The sequence below is a fragment of the Symphalangus syndactylus genome, chromosome 7 (genome assembly GCF_028878055.3).
Source record: "Symphalangus syndactylus isolate Jambi chromosome 7, NHGRI_mSymSyn1-v2.1_pri, whole genome shotgun sequence".
Classification (NCBI taxonomy): Eukaryota; Metazoa; Chordata; class Mammalia; order Primates; family Hylobatidae; genus Symphalangus; species Symphalangus syndactylus.
Genome location: NC_072429.2, coordinates 76,233,087 through 76,254,566, shown reverse-complemented (window position 1 = coordinate 76,254,566; position 21,480 = coordinate 76,233,087). Strand labels below are relative to the sequence as shown.

The following is a 21,480-nucleotide window of genomic DNA, read 5'->3' as shown; positions in this document are numbered from 1 at the left end:
AGTTCTGTGGATGTCTATTAGGTCCATTTAGTCAGTGTCAAGTTGAGATTCTTAATATCTTTTGTTAGTTTTCTGCCTCGATAATCTGTCTAATACTTTCAGAGAAGTGTTGATGTTTCCCACTGTTATTTTATGGTTATCTAAGTCTCTTCACAGGTCTCTAAGAACTTGCTTTATGAATCTGAGTGCTTCTGTGTTGGGTGAATATATATTTAGGATATTTAGGTATTCTTGTTTAATTGAACCCTTTACCATTTTCTTCTTTGTCTTTTTTTGACCTTTGTTGGTATAAGGTCTGTTTTTTTCTAAAATTAGAATAGCAACCCATGATTTTAAAATCCAGAATTGTATATAGAAACTAGGCAGAATTTTTTCCACCATTACTTATTCCAAATAAGAACCATATACAGTTTAAGCTAATTCAATGAATACATTTCATTTTCCTGTCTCTTAGATGGGTGTGAGACTTAAGTCTTCCTACTCTCAGGAATTTAGAATCAGCAAGTTCTCTTATTATGGGAACTAAATGAGGGAGATTGTTGTCCACACTGCTGATTTTGATTATAAAGAGAGAGCATTTAAGATGAAACTCAATGAGGACCCAAATAATGAATAATGGCAATCAGAAAAAACTGTACCCTTGGTGATGCCTAAGCCCAGTCCAGTGTTTCATATTTTAAGTTAATTGACGATTATATACTCTCTCTCTCTCTTTAAAAGACAGATCAAATTTGAGTTTTTGCTAATTGTGACCAAAATATGCTGACTTATACACAAGACAAAAAGTAAGAGATTGCTTGCTTGGAAATGAAGTATAAGAATGCTCTTATTTTTTAATTAGTCAAGTATGTTATGAAGTGCATTAATTTAAATATAATTGTGCAGACTGCTATAGGTGTGTCAATCTGAAATGTTCTCAATCTGAGCTCATATGAACTAAAGAGACAAGTATTCTCCCCTCATAAACCCAATATACAGTAATAGAACAAACATGATATAATCGCTACAGATTGTCCTGTTAAATGCTAGGATAAATGAATCACACAGAAGCTACTGGTCCACATTAGTTCTAAAATCCAACAGGGAATATATTAGCAGTTCTTTCAGTAAGACTTGAAGGCCTGGGCATGTGTCTCCATGGCTTGTTGCTCTGCCCACAGGCTCTTGTTACACCCTCTGATTCATGGTTACTTTTCCAAGAGATGTATCTCTTGAAATATACGCATCTCAGAGTAATTATAAACAAGGTTTCATCTTATGGAAACTTTGGTTTCCAAAATATTCTTTTCATTTTCTAATCTCTCTTCCCCATTTAGTTCAAGTTGATGGTGTTTTTGTGCATACACTTTTTCTTAAAATGTCTATGGTCATCTATGAACCTTATTGGGGTTTACTTCATTAATCAAATGCCACACTCACAAATATATTCAAATGAACACTCCCTCTTGTGGGCTTCTACCAAGGCTGCTGAATGACAAAATCTTTAAACATTTTAGAAGCTATATCTCTGAGTTCTTTGTTCAGGCATGGTCTTGGATCCTTCTAGAGCTTAACAAATATTTTACAGCCACACTCTTAGCTGAATCTTTATTATACATTCCAAAGATTACCCTGGATTTGTTTTTTTGTCCCAAAATTATTTCTTAATTTTAGTATATTTGACCATCTAGAAAAATTGGAAAGTTTCAAAGTCAGCAAATTCCAGCTCCTTTATGTATGATAGTTCTACCATTATCTTACCACTCACATCTCATATTTTATTCAAAGCAGTAAGTAGTATTCAGGCAACATACTTAAAATTCTGGCTGGAAACATTTCCTGTGTCAATCAGTTCATTAGGCACATTATCTACTTTTCGCATTACCAGAGGCGGTAGTACTGCTAAGTTTCTGCCACTACATAAAAAGGATTATATTTCTTACAGTTTCCAATAACATTTTATTCACTTCTTCATAAGTCTTCACTGGAAGACTCTTTGATGACCTTGAGCAGAAGCTAATAGTCTCTTCAATATGCTTTAGGCTTTTACTATCTTTCTGCTAAAATCTCTTGAGATTTCTCCCTTGCCGCTTTCCCAAAGTCTCCAAAGTTTTAAGTGTTTTTTGACAGTAAGCACTCTAATGTCAGATATCAAATTCTGTATTAGTTATCCATTTCAAAACAACAAATTACTCGTAAACATAGTGGCTTAAACAATGAGAAATCTTCATTGTCTCTCACATATATATGTTAGAAATTTGAAAGTAGATAATTGGGGTGGTTCTGTCTCAGGGCCTTTCATGAGACTTCAAGATGTTGGCTGGAGTTGCAGTCATCTGAAGGTTTGCTCTGAGGCTAGAGCATTTGCCTTCAAGATGGCTCTTTCAGATGGCTGGCAAGTTGGTACTGGTGTTGGCAGGAAAACTCAGTGTTTTCCTCAGTGAGTCACTCCACAGGATTTTTTGAAGTCTGAAATCTGACTACCCCCAGAGAGAAAGGTGTCAGAGGCAAATTTTTTTATGACATAGCCTCAAAAGTCAGACACCATTGTTTCAACGAGGTCCTAAAAGGACATAAGCCCCTTTCTCTGTGGAAGGCACTATCCAAAGGCACAAATACTTGGAGGTATAGATCATTGAGGGTCACTGTAGAATCTGGTTCTCAAAGAATGCGTGATAGAAGAAAAGGTATTTAACATGCGTTTGAGCTGTTGTGAGGAATGAAAAGATCCTGCTACCCCAACAGGAAAGGGAGAAAAAGAATCAAATACCTGTTGCTCACTTTCAGCATTACAATTGATTCATAATGGTGAAAAATATTTGATTCATTAATATTATCCGTACCCAATTTTCTGGCATTTCAGTTTTTTTCATTAAACCTAATTATTCAACTCATTTATAATTTATTTCATTCTTGTTTAAGCTCTCCTATTTTATTTCTTTTCAGTTTGTAATCACAAATGTTTAAGTGAGTGTCAGCTACACTGAATCCAAGAGAAGAAAGCTAAGGGGTCTCTCTATAAATTCATTATGATATCTTTGAAGTCTTATTTAACTCTAAAATTATTTGTTATTTTGATAACAGACGTTAAAAAGTTTTTAAGAATTAAGGTATTACTTGGAAAATTCTCAGGACTTTTAGACATTTGTTGTAATGTTGTTAAAGTAAAAATATGTAACTAAATTATAAAACATGGGGGAAGAAATGAAAGCAATAGTTGGGATTAAAACAGTAGAGAATTTTGAGTAAAAGTTTTTTAAAAAAAATTACCAAAAGAAATGAAGGAAAAGATAAATATATGGACTAATGGTCACAAACTCAAATACCTACAGGACAGGGCAGGTAACATTTTAAAATGAAAAAAAAAAAAAAAAAAAAGGAAAAATATTCTGAGAATGGAGCTTTGTGGGAGGTTCCTAATTCCTTCTTCCTGTGTGTGTGCTGCCAGGCTGCTGGTCTTCACATCAGCAGTGGCTCAGGGCTTCTAGTTCTCAAGGATCCTATGGAGGTGGGGAGAAAAAGGGTGGTATAAGGCAAGTTAAAAACACAGTGTTCACTCTTCCTACAGAAATTTATATTTTATCGAATAAACATTCTTTAAACTGTTGCCAGCCTTTGGTTTATTTCCCAAGTTTTAAAAAGTTAATGTTGACGATTTTTGCCAGTGTTCTTGCTTGTTTGATGGATGGAAGGGTAAATTTTTTTGGAGGTTCTTATTCTGACATTTCAGAAGTGCTTCCCAGATATCTCATTTTTAAATATACACACACACATATATATATATATATGTGTATATATATATATATATATATGTATGTATATATATGTATATGTAGCATACAGCCACAGAAAAGGCAACAGTTTGTGCCTTCTTATGTAGGCAGGTGTAGCTCAGGGCCAGAACATTCAATACAACCTGATGAAAACCCCCAGTGAGGAGAGTCCCTTGGGCAGCCAATCCATACAGGTCTGCAGCAACCTCAATTCTTGCCTCCTCAGAAGAAATAATTTGACAGAGGGGTCATAAGGCAGAGTGAGAGACTGAGGCAAATTTTAGAGTAGGGGTGAAAGTTTCTTAAAACATTTTAGGGCAGGAATGAAAGTAAGTAAAGCATACTTGGAAGAGGGCCAAGCAGGCAAGTTGAAAGAGCCAATTCTGTGGTTTCACCTTCAACTTGGTGTTTTATAAGTTGGCATATGCCCAGTCTCCTCTCCCCTGATTTTTCCCTCGGGATGGGCTGTCCACATGCGCCGTGGCCTGCCAGTACTTGGGAGAGGCCGCATGCGCAATGTGTTCACTGGAAATGTGCACATGCTCACTCAAGCTGTTCTTCCCTTACCAGTCGAGTGTTCCTAGTAGGTCATATACCAGTTAAATTTTGCCATTTTGCCCCAGAGTGTACATGCTTGAGCCCACTTCGCCAGACTCCTGAGATCTTATCTGGAAGCTGGTAACAGGTTTCAGATGTTTTCTATGGGGAGGCTGCCTTTCCCTGGTGCTGGCTGTGACCAATTATTATTTTAGAGACACAGTTTATCAACTGCCTGACCATCACCTGAGAGTCACCTGACATTCCTGGTGGGAGAGGGTGGCCTTCTCCTCCCCTACTCGTGTCTTCTTGACTACCTACTCTAACAGTATCACTTTATTAAAGTAATAAAAATGAAATAATATATCTCAGAAGCAGCCAAAAATTGTATTTATATTATTCTGTATGAGAAGTCAAAACAGGCTGCGTGCAGTGGCTAATGCCTGTAATACCAGCACTTTGAGAGGCCAACGCAGGAGGATCACCTGAGGTCGGGAGTTCGAGACCAGCCTGACCAACATAGAGAAACCCCATCTCTACTGAAAATACAAAATGAGCTGGGCGTGGTGGCTCATGCCTGTAATCCCAGCTACTTGAGAGGCTGAGGCAAGAGAATTGCTTGAACCCTGGAGGCAGAGATTGTGGTAAGCCGAGATCGCACCATTGGACTCCAGTCTGGGCAACAAGAGTGAAACTCCGTCTAAAAAAAAAAAAAAGTCAGAACAATGAATAATTTCAAAAAATATTGTCAATTTAAGCAGAAAGTAAAGACAAGACTTTGGACTTCCTTATAGGAAAGCTGAATGGTGGGTCTCACATATCCAGAAAATTCACTTTTATAAATCACATAATTTTTTACAAAATACATGTTTATCTTCTTAAATCAAAATACATGTTTATAATCTTAAATCATAATCAAAACTAATCCATTAATTAGTACAGGCTATACCATCTCCTCCTTTCAAACAAGTGCAGAATTTTTTTCTGTATATTTATATATGCATGGGACACTTGTTTGTCAGCTAATTGAAAAGAGATTATGTTCTTTCATGTTAGCTGTGAGGTATTGGGTTAAAAAAAGGAAATGAGAAGTATAGACTAAAATGGAAAGGCTTCTGATGTACACTAGGTGTCTTGGAGTGCTAATAAGCACACCATAGAGATGGAAGTTAGAGACAGAAGCTGATGAAACTAGTCAAGAGGATTCAGAAGTCAAAAACATTATTTTTCCAGACCTCAATACTGTCTTCTTTGCCTACACATTAGAGGCTCTGTTGAAATCATATGACTAGGCTTTCGACGCTGATGATCCCGAGATGGATGATGGCAGCATCTGGGGCTCCCCATGTGGCCTTGCTCAGGGATCATGAAGACAAGCAGGAGACAGAGCAGGTGTGGAAGAGCAGAGCAACCAACACATGATGACAGAAAAGAGATTTGGAGAACTCATGGACATTAATAAACAGATATTTTTGGGTGGAAACTGTGGCCCTGCTTTAAATGGATGGACATTGTTAAGACCATAAACTGGTGGCCTACATTTAAATTGCATTTTCCTTTTATCCTTTTGAACTTCTTTTAGGTGAACCACTCCTCAGTCCAACCTTCTGGTTTCCTCAGCACATACTTGGTGATCTGCCCTCATGAGAATGATAAACTAACTCCTCAGTGAATAGATTACATTGAATTGACTTCAAGACACATTGGGGCATGTACTGCAGATAGACAACTCTTACAAATCTATATACCTGGATTGTTACTGCCCAAGTACTTGTGAAGTTCAATTTGGCTGTCAGAAGTGATTTATTATTTATATTTCCAAATATATATGTGTTTCTGAAAGGTCTGTTTACTGTTCTGTCAGGGAAACATACTGCAAAATGAGTGAATTGTTGATTTAAGCCACTGACCCACAGGGTTCCCTGAGATGTTCTGGCCATTACCTGGCCAGCATCTACTGATGTAGTCCAACATTTTATTCCTTCACAAAAATTTAGGATACTATATTCATCTTCTATCCTTAAAAATTTCAGCATGGAATAGGACAACTTAAAGCTTTTCCCTGGGACAACAGTTATCTGTTACATTGAGACACCCAAGGAACTCAAGCCTTTGTGGTCTACTTTTTTCCACGTTAAAGCTAAACTGTTATGTAGAGCTTATTTTTATCCTGCTTTGATTAACTGATGATACTAATGATTTCTGCTACAAATGCCCTTATAGGGAAACTGATAACTCTTCATGCTGTCAGTGTTAATTTTTTTTTTTCTTAACTCATGTGAACAGAGTGTCTGTATATTGTATTGTCTGATACAACATTTTTGAAAAAGAAAGAGGCCATTAACTGATGGGACACTAGAAAAATCAGCACAAAAATCACAGAAACATATTATGCATATTAATTAACACTTCAAGAAATATAGGTACTCATTATTATATATATATGCATGTATTCAAAATTATATATGCATGTATTCAAAATTATATATACATATGCATACACATATATACAAATACACACATATACATATATACACACTATATATACACATATATATAGTATTTCCCAGTTTTCTTGTACTGTGTAGACTCTTCTGAAATAATGCCTTATGTGTGTAACTTTACCTTGAAGCTCCACTAATGTGATAGAGGGCAATAAGTGGCAGACTTTTGAGGCTTCTTATATTTCCTTGGTATTATATATCAGCTATATTACATTCTTCCACTGGAAACTTTTGCTGTGACCACTGCTTCTCCTCTTTTTCTATAACGTGTTTTTACTCATAATAATCCAGAGAGCATTAGAAAAAGAATTTAAACTGGATTATACACACATATTTCCCATACCCTTTCAATCCATAGATTTTACTAGTTACTAAATGAGAAGGAACTGGAAGTTAAGATTGTAAATCATTTAGTGCTGGTTAAAACTCTTCATGTTTAAGTTAACGAAGACAGTTTTATATGATGTTCTTTAGATAAAGCACTTTCAGTAAATCTTTGTTGCTTTTTAAAGAATCTGAAGTTAAGCAACTCCTTCGGGTATTCCTGAAGAAAAATATTTTAATTAGTTGAGTCTCAAAAGACTTTGACATTGTAGATTCTGGTGCTCACCCAATGTGGGGATGAACAGGTTTGCCTTAGAAAGAAATAGTCTACATTATTCTCTCTTTCCTACAATTATTTTAAAGACATTTTTCCCATCATTCTCTACAAAATTTTTTATACTGGAGCATTTGGAATATTATGTCTGAATAAGAACCATTTTGTTTAAGACCGCTTTCCATAGACTACACTATGTCCCCTTGATAGTGGCAACAGCTCATATGTTTTCCAAGAAGTCATTACCCATGATGGCTGAAGTATGGTCAAATATTCAGGTACTGGGGTGAAAAAAATTGGGATATGCACCTGGATTCACTCAAGCATTTTGACACTCAATACCTTCATCTTTGAAATAATGATATTGGTTTTTTTCAGAGGAAGAAAAGAGATAATATCTAAGAAAAAAAATCTTCTAACACTGTAGAGTGCTCCACAAATTCTAGTTTTTATTATTCATGACTATTACAGATGAATGGCAAATTTATATGAAATGCCCTTATCCCTAAAACATCGATACCAGAGAGGTTATTGTGGAGAAAAAGGAAGTTGCAGTGTCGTCTCGACTATCTCTGTGTCCAATCTAGTACTGCCATCTGCTCTCAGAAGCCATACCCCTTCCTAGGTGGATGTGCTGATGCTTACTTCTTAGGGCAACAATCAGGGTTGAATGGCTCATCTTCACCCTTTTGCTACAATGTCTCTAACTCATTTTCCCTTTTTCCATGGATGGGTAACAAGAAATAAAGGTCAGAAGTTAGAAAACTTTGAAAGCTAGCCACTTGCAATGGCACATAACTGTGTCACTGACCGCATTTGGATCTCATAGGTTATGATCAAAAGTGAAGTTCATTTATTTGAACTAGCTGTTTATTTCTTCTTTGCAGGAAGCATTGAGAGGCTTTCTAGGATGTGCCAGTTTGTGTGTATGTGTGTGTGTGTGTGTGTGTGTACAGAATGATAATTTATTTTTGGAAAAAAAGGCAAATTATGAGAAAGGGCTTTCATTAGCTGTTCTTACTGCTTTATTTGTTTCAAGAAATACAATGGTCTGAAAGCAAGCTTTTTGCAATAGCATTGGCATCAAAAACAATTTCCAAGGCTCTATGATCATGTGAATATTTACACCATAACAAACTCTACTAAAAGTGTTGTAAATTAAATAGATGTTCAAATTAACAATTGGGACGTCCATGGGCTAACTTAAACAAACAAACAAACACAGATCTCTTAATATCCAACTGAGAAGCCAGAATAGGACATTAGAGAAATTGTCACAACGCTAGGATTTTGTCCTGACTGTGCAAAATTTTAGCTAGTCCACCTGAAGACTTTGTGGGGAAAGCACATATTAAAATCCTTAAGTCAGGTAACATAGTCTGACAGACCCTGTCACACGATATCATGGATGCTGATATGTAATAAATATTTGGCTTTTGATCTTCCTTATACCATCCTTCTTTTATTTGCCTACTTTCCTCTTCTTTTCTCTCAATTGCTTCACTTGATTTCCCATGGTAACTCACCTTCCCAGAAAGAAGGGGAAAAAAGAAGGTTACAGACACTAAATGAGTACATTTTTTTAAATATTTAAATAAGTTTTGCTATAGGCGATTCAATATAATTGCTCATTATAAAAAGAGAATCTTCTAAACTTGTTTAATTTTTTACAAATTGGAAACTAGATTGTATCATGGGATGAAATAAAATGATTGGCTACAATGAGAAATCCATTGTCAGATTGACTTGAAAATCATTTTTATGTCAATGTTTATCATTTTTATTATGGTGAACAAGTGATTTAACCTCATGAAGTCTCAATGTTCTCATCTGGAAAATGAGTACAGTATCAGGCACCTCACATGATTATTATGAAGATAACATGATATTATAAATTGAAAGGTGCTTAAATGAGTTCTTGGCTCATAGATCACAATATATGTACATGGGTGTTTTAGTTATTGTTGTACTTCAAAACCATAGTATCTGAAGCCAGAAAATCTGCATTTTGATTATTTCACTAAGTTTTGGTGGCTAGATATTCTTGTAAAATCTTTCTGTTTTTTTCTAGATCTTTAGTTTCTCTAATTTGAAAACACAAATGATAATTATACTGATAACATCAGAAATATATCAGTCAGCATATTATTTATAGTAATGAAACACCCCCAAATCTCAATGGCTTAAGACAATAAAAGATTATTTCCTACTCATGTAACATGTCCATTACAGGCCAGCAGCAAACTCTGCTTCAAGTCATTGCCAACTTTCTTTTGGGACCCAAGATGATAGAGAGGTCACTATCAGAGATACTACTGTTCACCAATGCGAAAAAGGGAAAAACATGGCAAGGCACATGCTAACTCATAAAATAACCTATCTGAAAGTGATTCATATCATTTTAGTATTACATTTCATAGAACAAAGTAAGGCATATGGCTGCACTTAACTTTAAATGGGCAGGAATGAACAAAGTTTATCATGTACCTGGACAGAAGAAGCCCAAACAACGTTTTCTGGCTCCAAAATCTACAAAAATATGTATTTGAATAAAAAGAAATAATTTCTAGGAAAAGCATTTTGTAAATTGAAAAATATACATTGTGCATATTATTATTACAGTTTGGAATAAATAAATTCCTTATTTTATGTTTAGTTTGCGTGTATTTTTAAACCAGCATTCTGTAACACTATTTGAGATATATTAATTGAGATTTACTTGAAATAATGATATTTTTACTTTGTAAGAAAGTAAATATTTTAGCATTAATTAAGCAATTGGATGGAAACGAAACTCATGGTTGATTTCAAAGGAGCCTCCTCAGACACAGTACTTTGGTTCCTATATAGGGATAAGACAGCCCTTCTGAATGCTGTGCAAGAACTTGATGCATTCCTTCTTGATTAGAATCTGTGAATCTCTGATAATTGCCTTAGAAAATGAGTAACAAATAAAATGTATGTATGCTAACATTATATGTTGCAGAAATATTATGAAGCTGAAAGAAGGTAGCATTAGTGTAAGTGAATATGATGTTCCATACGGATTAGGAAGTTATTTCATGGTCAGCTTAGTTCTCCTGACACTCCTCATCTCTGCTGCCTCTTTTCATACCCTCTGTTTTCCACTAACCTATCAGCTTTTCCCTAATTGTCATACAGGTAGAATAATCTGTGCTCTCTTTATTGGTTGGTGCTCCAGGCCTCATATATTTATGCAGTAATACTTGTTATGACACTTTTTGTGAGAAGTGATTAACATACATGGCTATCCTCAGGTAACAAGTACTTAATCAACTCACCATTTAATGATTTTTTTTCAATAAACTAGTCATTTTACTGAAAATCAGATAAAAGTCTTTAATGCCTATGCGGTTTTGCATGCTCTGTATATTTTAATGTACATAAATGATTCATCTTTTCAACACATTTTCTTTCCAAAACCACAGGCTCAAATAGCATTTTAGTAAATATACTTTAGCATACATACAGCAAATATGTTTTAATATAAAAGACTCTAGTATTATAGTTAATGATAATTAGTAAGGTAAGCATAAGGAAAGCTGTGTATAATCTTGACTTTCTACCTGAACAGATTGAATCTACCACTTGTCTCTCTGACATCCTAAAAAAAATTGTTCAGTTTTTTAACTTTGATTTTAAATGGACAGCAACTGTTCTCCCTAGGGAAATATTCTCAGCAGAAAATCCGAGAGTCCTATAGTCAATAATAAAGAAAAAAAATGTGACAAATGGGAAAAAGATCTTCTGAATAAATACATAGGTCACGAACAAAATGATATACTTAGAAGCATTTTTATGGTATCTGTACATCCGCTTTTGAAGACTGAATTTATCAGAGAAATGTCCAGCAATGTGCGACTTTGTGTGATACTATGGCATTCAAAAGCATACAAATTTTTTGAGTGAGGTTGTAAATGATATAAAATATCTCCTTTTAAATCTGAGCTTATACAGTTATATCAACTCCAGAGTTGTAGCACACGTTGAAGTAACTATAAACAATAATGTTTTCAACTAATAATATCTGGAATTGTTTTTTTTTTTATCTTGTAATAGGTAAGTTCAGATCACCCCATAACCAGAGTGTAATGAAATTGTCAACATTTTCTTCATTTCTTCTTTTCCTGACAAATGGTGTGAACATATCACCTTTTTCTCTTAATGGAAAACCTAACTGGAATACATCAAAATGCTATTAGGTTTTTCATTTTCTTCTACAAGGCAATGCTGGGGAATGCATGCAGCCTTCATCTGGGCACCACTGTGGAATATTCCTCGTCCCTGATAAAATGACTGCACAGGAAAATCAAGCAGAATTGTTCTCTGACTTGTATTGCTGCTCCTTTGTTACAGTCTCTCCAAGAATGTGTGCAGGGGGATTATCTGTGCTGTAGGAATACACATGGGTTATGTTAACCAAATGTGTTTAAAATTTTACCCAAGTAATTTTAATGTGCAAACAAGTTTAATGAAAAAGTCTTCATGTCCAACACTGCTTATGCATATGCTGTATTTTGGAATGAAAGGAAGTGCAGCAACACAGACAGCTTGCCATGAGTTTCAAAAGACGCTTATTGCAATATTATGTAGGAAGAGGGAAAAATAAAATCAAGTGCCCTTACCCCATGGGAAATATCTGTAGACTATTCATTGTTTAATTTATTTGGTCGTGAACTAAACCAATAATAGGATATAAAATAAATCCAAGTGAGTATACACAATGCATAGGCATAGATGTCAGTATAGAAAAAGAATATTCCTTACATCCATAAAATGTTACCTATGGATTATAATTATTAAAATAGAAAGTATCACTTATTCTGTAATGACAATTTAAGAAGAAGAAAACATTAAGTGGCATTTTTGTTTACCTCATAAGCAATTTGATTACCTTGCTATAAAATGAAAAACAAGAATACTTAAAATGAGGTGTATATATATGTTCTCTATGAAATAAAATTTTTAAAGAAGTAGTTATGTGTCATAAACATCGGTTTTTTATTAAGTCACACAAATTACATGGTCATTTTTTAGAGAGGAAGTCCAGTGTGACATAAGTAATGTGATAATTGAAGAAACCATATAATTATAGCAAAAAATAGTTTAAAGCTATTTTGAACAGCCTTTGGATTCAGCAAAATAAAAATTTCTCCTTGCTTGCTTGTGTCAGTCAACTTTAAATTGTTAATGAATTAAGAAACAATTGAATCTTTTTTTCCAGGTGTGTTATTCCTAACAATACTTCAGCGATTCTTCTAGCAATGTCTGAACAGTGGTATCTTGATTTGCTCTGAATGACAGGTCCAGAGAAGCATTTCTCCTAATGCTTGGAAAGAGCAATAAATATTTTCTTGGAGCTCTTGTTATGATTTATTTTAAAAATCTTAACTAGAGTTATGGGAAAGACTTCATAGTGAAACATTTTTGTTTTATTTCACCTCAACTGAAACATACCAGCTATGGAGTGAAACTCATTTCAGGTACAAAAATGATGATGCAATATTCAATAACTGAACTTCCTAGAACAAATGGCTATTAAAAACACAGAATACAGTCCATTCCATCCCAAAATAATTTACTACTAAATGTGGGATGGACACTGTAAGGCCAGGACAAACATATTTATGCCTCCCCCTTCCTCTTTTATGTGTCTGAATAATTTAAAGGCCAAAACCAAATGTTATGCATCACATTTTCCTAAGGGAAGAAATTTACCCCTAAATTGAGAATTTAATATTTTCCTGATAAATATATATGGCCTCCATTAGAGCAATTTGGGGGCTACTCAGCTACTGTCTTCAAATTTGCTTCGTTTAAGGCACAATAATGACTATAAAGAAATTTGCACTTTTTATTCAGGCTCATCAGTGTAGTGTAGCTGTGATCTCAGATAGAATATTTTCAAACAAAGAAAAACTAAAATGCACCTAGAAAATCAAACGTTGAGGTCATTAGCTATCACCATTTTTTTTTTTTTTTTTTTTTTTTTTTTTTTTTTTGAGACGGAGTCTCGCTCTGTCGCCCAGGCTGGAGTGCAGTGGCACAATCTCGGCTCACTGCAAGCTCTGCCTCCCGGGTTCACGCCATTCTCCTGCCTCAGCCTCCTGAGTAGCTGGGACTACAGGCGCCCGCCACCGCGCCCGGCTAATTTTTTGTATTTTTAGTAGAGACGGGGTTTCACCGTGGTCTCGATCTCCTGACCTCGTGATCCGCCCGCCTCGGCCTCCCAAAGTGCTGGGATTACAGGCTTGAGCCACCGCGCCCGGCCAGCTATCACCATTTGGTTTTGCTGTAATAACATCCCAGTTGCATACATGGCAATTTACATAGCATTACCCATTATGCCCTGTGCTGCAATTTGGCTTTTGGAGGTTACTGTACCTTGATTTACTCTGTTAGAAGGCAGCATTTTCTAAGCATTGAAGCCATGCTGTTTCAGGGCCCACTGTACTCTGTACTCTCAGATGCTGTGAAAACAAGGTGCAATGACATATAGAACTGGAAATCTTGAAATTTTTACCATAAAAAATCTTTAGAAAAAATCTCACCATCTTTTATTTAAAGCAAATCAAAGAAAGGTAAATTGGAAACTGACAACTATAAGTTTCATCTTTTCATGCGTTTTGCAGCTTTGACAGATTTCTCTGGCTTCCATTATTTGTGTGGCATGTATTTGTTTTATTTTTAATTATAGATGTGAAGTAGCTGCCTCACTGATTCATGTACTTCAACATTAGCTGCTCACGGTAGATGCTCAATCCACTAGATATCTGTCACAATTTTGGACTGGATACCCATTATCGAGATTGATAGCAGTTATCAAACCTCAAAATACGTGTGTGTTCTCTTTTAAATATTAGCTGTCAGAGTGTGATAAGTTGTGTTGGGTTGTATAGAGCAGGGTTGAACATATGACACAGGGAGGCTTAGTTTTAAAGACAAACACACTTTATAGCTGAAATCCATGACAAAAGAGAAAGGCAGGCAGAATGTCAACATGTGCAGAAGACAAACACCAGGGTTCAGTAACCATTCCAGATAAAGGAAAACAATTTGACCTTCCTACTTTTGTATTACAAAATGATTCGTTTAACTTTTAGCTTTAAAAGTATAACAGGGAGAAAGTGCACAAAATAGCTCTTATTGTGCAATGGGAAATATGGTCTTTATTGTAAGTTCTCAGGGAGGTGGCTCCGCCAAAGAATTATGAAATTCTTGAAATATGTATTATGTGTAATGTCATATTTTATGAAAATATGAAAAATATTTCCATTTTAGAGAATTAATTGAAATCAGTATGGATCACTTTGGGAACTCATTTCTAAAAGGGCCTTAGTTTGAATATCTTGTTTTGTGCATCTGTAATATCTTAATATTAAACACTATCTATCAGCTTAGAGGCAGAACATATTGGCATACCAAACTACAGCATATTTATTTTGTCTTGACAACTTTATTTTCTTCTATCTGAAAATGATCCCTAAAAATTTTGCTTACATATTTTTCTGGAGAAATTTGCACATTAATTCTATCTAATTGGCTAATATATAGTCTTTATGATATCCTGGCAGAAGAGACTGCTCTAATAAGGAAACTCTGGCACAATGTTCCCTCTTTAATGGGTACTTTAAAAGTATATAATTCTCCCTTTGTCCACTATTTTTTATAAATACTCTGTTCTTCTGACTAAAGGCTACTGATAATTTTATTACCATTATGTTTTGTGTCTTTAAAACTTACTAGTAAAGAGCTCACTTTTAACCAAGTAAATGCAGTCTTTTAATTAAGTGAAAAACTTGAAAAGGAAGCCTATTGCAGAGAGGCTCAATTGCTTCCTGCAACCTTTATGAAAAGGGCAGGGTGTTAAAACGAACCTCCCACTTTTATTTTCAAAGGAGAAAAAATCAGTGCTAAAGATAATCTCTCCATTAGTATTGTTAATAGTGTTCAGCTTTCGTGACATGCTTTAGAAGCAGATGGACTTGTCATGAGCATCACATTTGCAAGCACTGTCACAGCTTCTGAAGGCTCTGGAGAAAGGACGGAAGTGTGTTAACAGTAACTGCAAGTGGCCTTTGGGGAACAATAGGCTTACCTTAGACTGTGCCTTGCTTTTCAAAAAACAAGTTGCTATATTATACTCCATACTCAACGTTAGTGCTCATATAATGCTTGACCCAGCCTCATTTTTTGTAGTACTGTTTCCATTTCTAAACTCCTTTCTCATCCCCTTTGGATCATCTAATTTGAGTGTTATAGCATCTACCCTCAGAACAGTGATTCCAGCATGCGTGTCCAATGGTTTTTTGTACAAGGGCTCAGCTACTCAGATTGGTAGATATATGTTTTCCATTTTCTCCAAAATATTTGACATTTTAGTTCTGATAAGCCTCCTAGCACTCAGGTGCCATGAATAATTATCTAAGAAAACCCATGCTATTAAGCTAATAGATTTAGATGATCCCAAGATTTTTGGAACAATTGTGCCCTGAATCTCTTGAAGCACGTTGAAAGCACTCGACAAGAACAATGTCAAGCTCATACAGAATCTGGTCTAAACCGAACTTAATTTTTGTTTCATTTTTCTGTTTTATCATTAATCTGCTCTATGTTGCTGGTGTCATTAAATAAAGCACCTTGTCATGGTAGTTTCTTTATGCAGGCTGGCCAAGGGAATGGGTGAAGTTTACATGGCTGTATTTTGTTCCAGTAGAGCAGTGGCTGCAGAACAATCAGTTTGAATAAGTAATCAGCTAGGATATTGTTTCAAGATTTATATTTTCCTTGGGTCAAATAAGTCCCTAACTGACATACTTTTATAGAATTAGGCAAAGCCTAACTGAGTTTGGCATCTAATCTGTTTTAGCCAGTAGTTCATTTTATCCATTATCTATATCTATTGGGAGTCCAAGCTGCCCATCATAAAAACAATGTGTGCTCTATTTCTTTGTAGAAATGGTACAGATTTTGTTTCAAAGATGAAATACACAATAAGATATATAATATATTCACATGAGATAAATATACCACGTGAAATGTTCATATGAAATAAAAAAACTGCAGAAAAATCTCTAAGAAAAAAGTATTCAAAAGCAAGATACACACACACACACACACACACACACTCAATGCTACACGTATCACATATATCACCAATCACAAAAAAAAGTCCATTGTATTTTTAGAGTGTGTTGGAAAGCACTTTTTAAATTTTTTTCTTTTTTTATTTGCAGAAATATACAATAATCATAAGGAACATGTTTTGCCCTATAAGATTTTTAAACTCATAGGATAAAAAAGGTCATTTTATAATGGGGTTTCACTGAGCATGTGTCTATTTAGATCCCTAGGTAGAGCTCTTACAGCAATGTATGCCAGCCAGTCAACTGTGGATACTTAACTCAAAAAATGGGATTAGGGCATTGCAGTCATGAAATATTATAGAAGACATTACAGGATATATAAATATAAAAAGCGTCAATCCAACATCTTAGTTGTTAAAATGTGCTACATATAAAAACCATAATGAAAACTTCCAAAGAAAATGTGTATAGATTGCTATTATTTTTTATATTTGAATACGTCAAGTAAATTCTCAAAAGCTTTTACAATTATTTTAAACTTGGAAGAAAATGTACTCAAATTAGTAGGACTTGTATCTACAATACTATATATCCACTCATGCATATATATATATATACACAAACATGAATATGTGTTTGTTATGGGTGTGTATACATGTACACTGATATGTACATTCACATACAAATCACTTTAGGAGTTTTTCCTTCTCTTATTTATTCAAAGATATTTAAAATAAAAATAAGAAATGACAACAATGTCATTTCTAGCTATGAATAAAAGGAGCATAAAATAAATATAATGGCACTGGGGGCACTAGAAAGTACTGTGACTTTTTAGCCTCAAAGAAATCCAGAGATGTAATAAGGTTTCATCTGTTGTTATTTTTCTCCCACTGAGCAGACCTCTCCAACTCTCAGCTCTGATGCTCAGGGAAAGTAAAGCACAGCAGTTGAATTTCACCCACTCACATTCTACCTGACTTGTGGATAAAGATAACAGTTGTGGTCCCTGTTGCTTTCAGTTCTTTCCTTGAGATGACTTAATTCATCATAAACAGGGTAAGCAATAAAAAATAAGGTTGAAGCTTGTGCTTTAGTATGAACATAAACTGTGTCTTATATATATTCAAATTCATGACTAGTTGGAAGAAATATTCATGACTAATATTAAACTAAGCCCAGAATTAAGCAAAATGCAACAGACATACATTGAAGTGAGCATTTTATTATGTGACATGTCAGTCAGATTAAAGAAAAGGGTGCATGACACCAACAGGATATTGCATGTATATCAAGCAATCTATTTATATGCGACAGGGAGGGTTTGATTTCTGGAAAGAATGACAACCCAGTGAAATAACTGTTCGCCTTCAAAATTACTATGGTATAAATATACGTCTTTTCAGATGGAATTTTAAATTGCAATTAACAAAATGTAGATAAATATGCTTAGGAATGAATAGTGACATAGAGGGAAAAAGGGGATGGAGAAATCTGTGTAAATGCAAAGGTTTTCAAACCACTACTGCCAGCATCCAGAAGAGGATTCTGGTGGATGATTGCATGCCTCTTAACAATCTAATAGCAAAAAATTTTTAAACAAGTTAATATTATTTGTTACCCAAGCAGAAGGGTATGGGTGTTGGCAGGAGTTAGACTGCCACTTGGGAAAAACTAGAATATAAAATACAAACTCTGCTATAAGTAATAGCTATTAGGGAAATGATTCTGCTTATGAAAATCAGTGCTGCGATCTTTTATTGGCAATTTTTAGAACAAAACTGTAGATTTTACTCTATAAGAAGTCTGCTTCTGTTCCTCTCATTCCTTTCCTCCCTTCCCTCATTTACCAAAGGATAAGGAATGAAAGAAGATAAACCATAGAACTAAAACCTCATAATTACTATGTGTCTTTGATGGAAGTGCCCTGTGCTAGAGGGATCGGCATGGAGTTGGGGTGAAGGAGAAAGAGAGAAAGAGAGAGAGAGAGAGACAGAGATAGACTAAAGCTGAAACCACTAATTTTTTTACTAGCAAAGATGAATTGCAGTGAAACAGAAATTATTTGAGTTCACAATCATTACACTTGTATGCTCTTACCAGGTACTGGGATAAGAAGAAAGAACAATCAGTGGTCAATTGACTTTATTTACTTTTCTTAAATTATAATCTGTATGACTCTTACATGTTCCTAGGATTAGCTGAGCAAACCACAGAGAGACCACCTGACGAGCAGTCTATAAAGTATGTTAAATGAGGTTGGGTGTGATGCTTGTCAAGATGGGTTCTCTTAGCAGCAGCAGCAGGAAGAGCTATGGCTGAAGCTCCTCTCTTGCATTTCCAGAGGTTTAGGCAATATCCAAGTGGTGCATGTGGGGGAGCTACAGGACTGATGCAATCAGAGCTGGCTTGTTCATCAATAAAGGCAAACTGTATTTTCTCATAACCTTTCCTTCTTTGTTCAAAGGGGACTTCCATTTTAAACTGTAATCTGTGACTTTTGAAACGGACATTAAGGAATCTTGCCGACAAATACTTCAGGCTGATTTTCTTTTTCTCTCCCTCTTGCTGTTTTAAAAGAAAATCATCATGACAGCATTATGAGCAGGTGAAAGATATCAGATGTCCAGTAGACAATTAAGCTCCCACAACCCCAAGATTTATGATGGAGTTAAGTTTTTTAGGAAATGTTATACAGAGTTGCACACTAACATTACAGGTCAGTGGACATTGGCCACACAGATTCTAAGATAATGCCATTTCCACAATACATAGGTTAAAATTTGTTTTGAATATTTTTTACTTTCTATTTTAATTTACATTTTACTTGATTACCTGTAACCACTGAATATATCACTAATGCCATCTTAATATTGAGTGGACATTTAACAGTTGTAAAAACAATAACAAAAAATTATGACCTAGAAATGATAAAACTCTAGTAAACAAAGCATGGCAAAAGAAATTATTTTTATACCTAAGCAGTCACTGTACCATAGTCTTAACAATTCCAAGGTAGAAAAATTGAACAATGTTTGATTGGTGATATGCAACTTAGTCTATCTCTCTCACTCTCTCTCTCTCTCTCTCTCCTCTTTTCTTCTCAGTTCCTTCCTTGAGAGTGATATATTTTGGCTGCATTATTGGTGATACTCAGCACATTGGCTAAATATTACAGAAAAGTCTCATTTCCCAGGATAGAGAGAGCAAATTTTGACCCCTTTTGATACACTTTCACAATTAAAAATATATATATTTTGTGGACATCTCTTATATGAGAGACTCAAATAATCCTAACATCTTTGGGAAATTATTGAAAACCTTGATCTTTAAATTATTTATGGAAAATATTGAGGAAAGGGAGAAGGAATAAACAACAGTATTCTTTAGGGCTTAGTTATGAATTGGATCTTAATATTTTATTTTGGGTTTGCTTACAGTTTTCAATGCCATGTGCCATGGACAAAGTTTCACCATATCTGGCATGTATACCTTCCAAATGGAAAGCAGGAGGTGGTTAGTCATCTGGCAAAGCAATTTTAGTATACTGCACCTACTATTAATCTCAGGGTAAAGCTTCTCTGAGTAACAGAAAGTGGTTGCTCTTTCTTTGTTTCTTTCTATCACATTAAAAGGCACAGAATACTTGGAGATGAAAGATTATTCTGATTGCCTTTTTTACAATGTGTATGTGTGTGTGTTTAACATATATGCCTCACATTATACCCCATAAATATTTATATAACTATTATTCATCATGTTACAAGTGAAAGCTAAATATATATCCAAAAATATTGATTACAAAAAAAGTATCAGGGTAATTTACGTTTTAATAACTTGGTAGTTTGGGAAAGCAAGGAGACGCTTATGAGCACTGTGAGATCAAATTTTTAATATGTACTTTTTTTGTTTATGGTGATGATATTTTTATCAATTTCATTATATGTACTATTGAGATAGGGAAATTAAAGCTTTTCCTGAGCTGTGGTCCTTTGTCTTCTGGATGTATTGAAGTCTGTCTTCTATAGAAGTTGTTACTGTTACAATTCTGCTTCTATGCCTCTCCAGATGTAAACAGGCTTTGCTTAGACACCATCTTCTATCTAATAAGAAATGAATGCACTGAGTGGGGTGGGAAATGGTAAATGGTTGAAAGTCTTGCCTCAGAAGCAACACCAAAAATTCTTACTTAACCAAAATACATTCTGTTGGTTAAATAATGTGAGTACATAGAGTCATGAGAAAATATTGATATTTAATAATTAATATAAGGAGAAGAAGGGTATTTTACTGACATGGTAATTTAGACATAATCAACTGATACATAACTAGAAAGAAATATGAAAATTCAGAGAGATGGTTTTCTCACATGTTCTAATAATGTTTATTTAAAATTTATTTTCTTCACTGACTATACTGTTTACCTCACGAGTTGTACTGCTATGAACTGTGTTGTGTTTACAATTATTTTGGAAACATGCAGACAGTGAATGACTAGACTAAGACTTACAGAGAAAACTGGAAAAATGTTCATGTTCACCATTGAATAATTAAAGCTTAGCTCAATTCTTGTTTTATAGACAGCACTTCATAAACTGCTTAATAAATGAATGATTGAATAAGCAACTGAATACATAGGTGAACAAGAAATTGGAAAAATTAAAAGTAAAAATTTGACATGAACTCATAATAAATGTTGAATGATATTAAAAATCATTACAGACATACTTCATTTTATTGGGCTTTGCTTTATTGTGCTTTACAGATACTGAGTTTTTTTACAAATTGAAGGTTTGTAGCAATCCTGAATCAAGCAAGTCTATTGGCACTATTTTTCTATGTGCTCAGTTTGTGTTTCTGTGTCACATTGTGGTAATTATTGCAATACTTCACACTTTTTTATTATTATTATATCTGTTATGGTGATTTGTGATCAGTGATTTAATGTCACTAATACGGAAGGGAAGTGCTGGGAAGGGAAG

General features: G+C 34.7%; 1 long non-coding RNA gene across 1 annotated transcript; it reads right to left on the bottom strand.

Annotated features, from left to right (window-relative positions):
• Positions 1-2,188: 2,188 nt before the first annotated feature.
• On the bottom strand, positions 2,189-4,231 carry LOC134737167 (uncharacterized). The gene is made up of 2 exons (XR_010121813.1): positions 4,097-4,231; positions 2,189-2,459 (listed from the first exon to the last, which is right to left on the bottom strand). It is a non-coding gene; the product is annotated as an uncharacterized lncRNA (long non-coding RNA).
• Between the last annotated feature and the right edge of the window lie 17,249 nt (positions 4,232-21,480).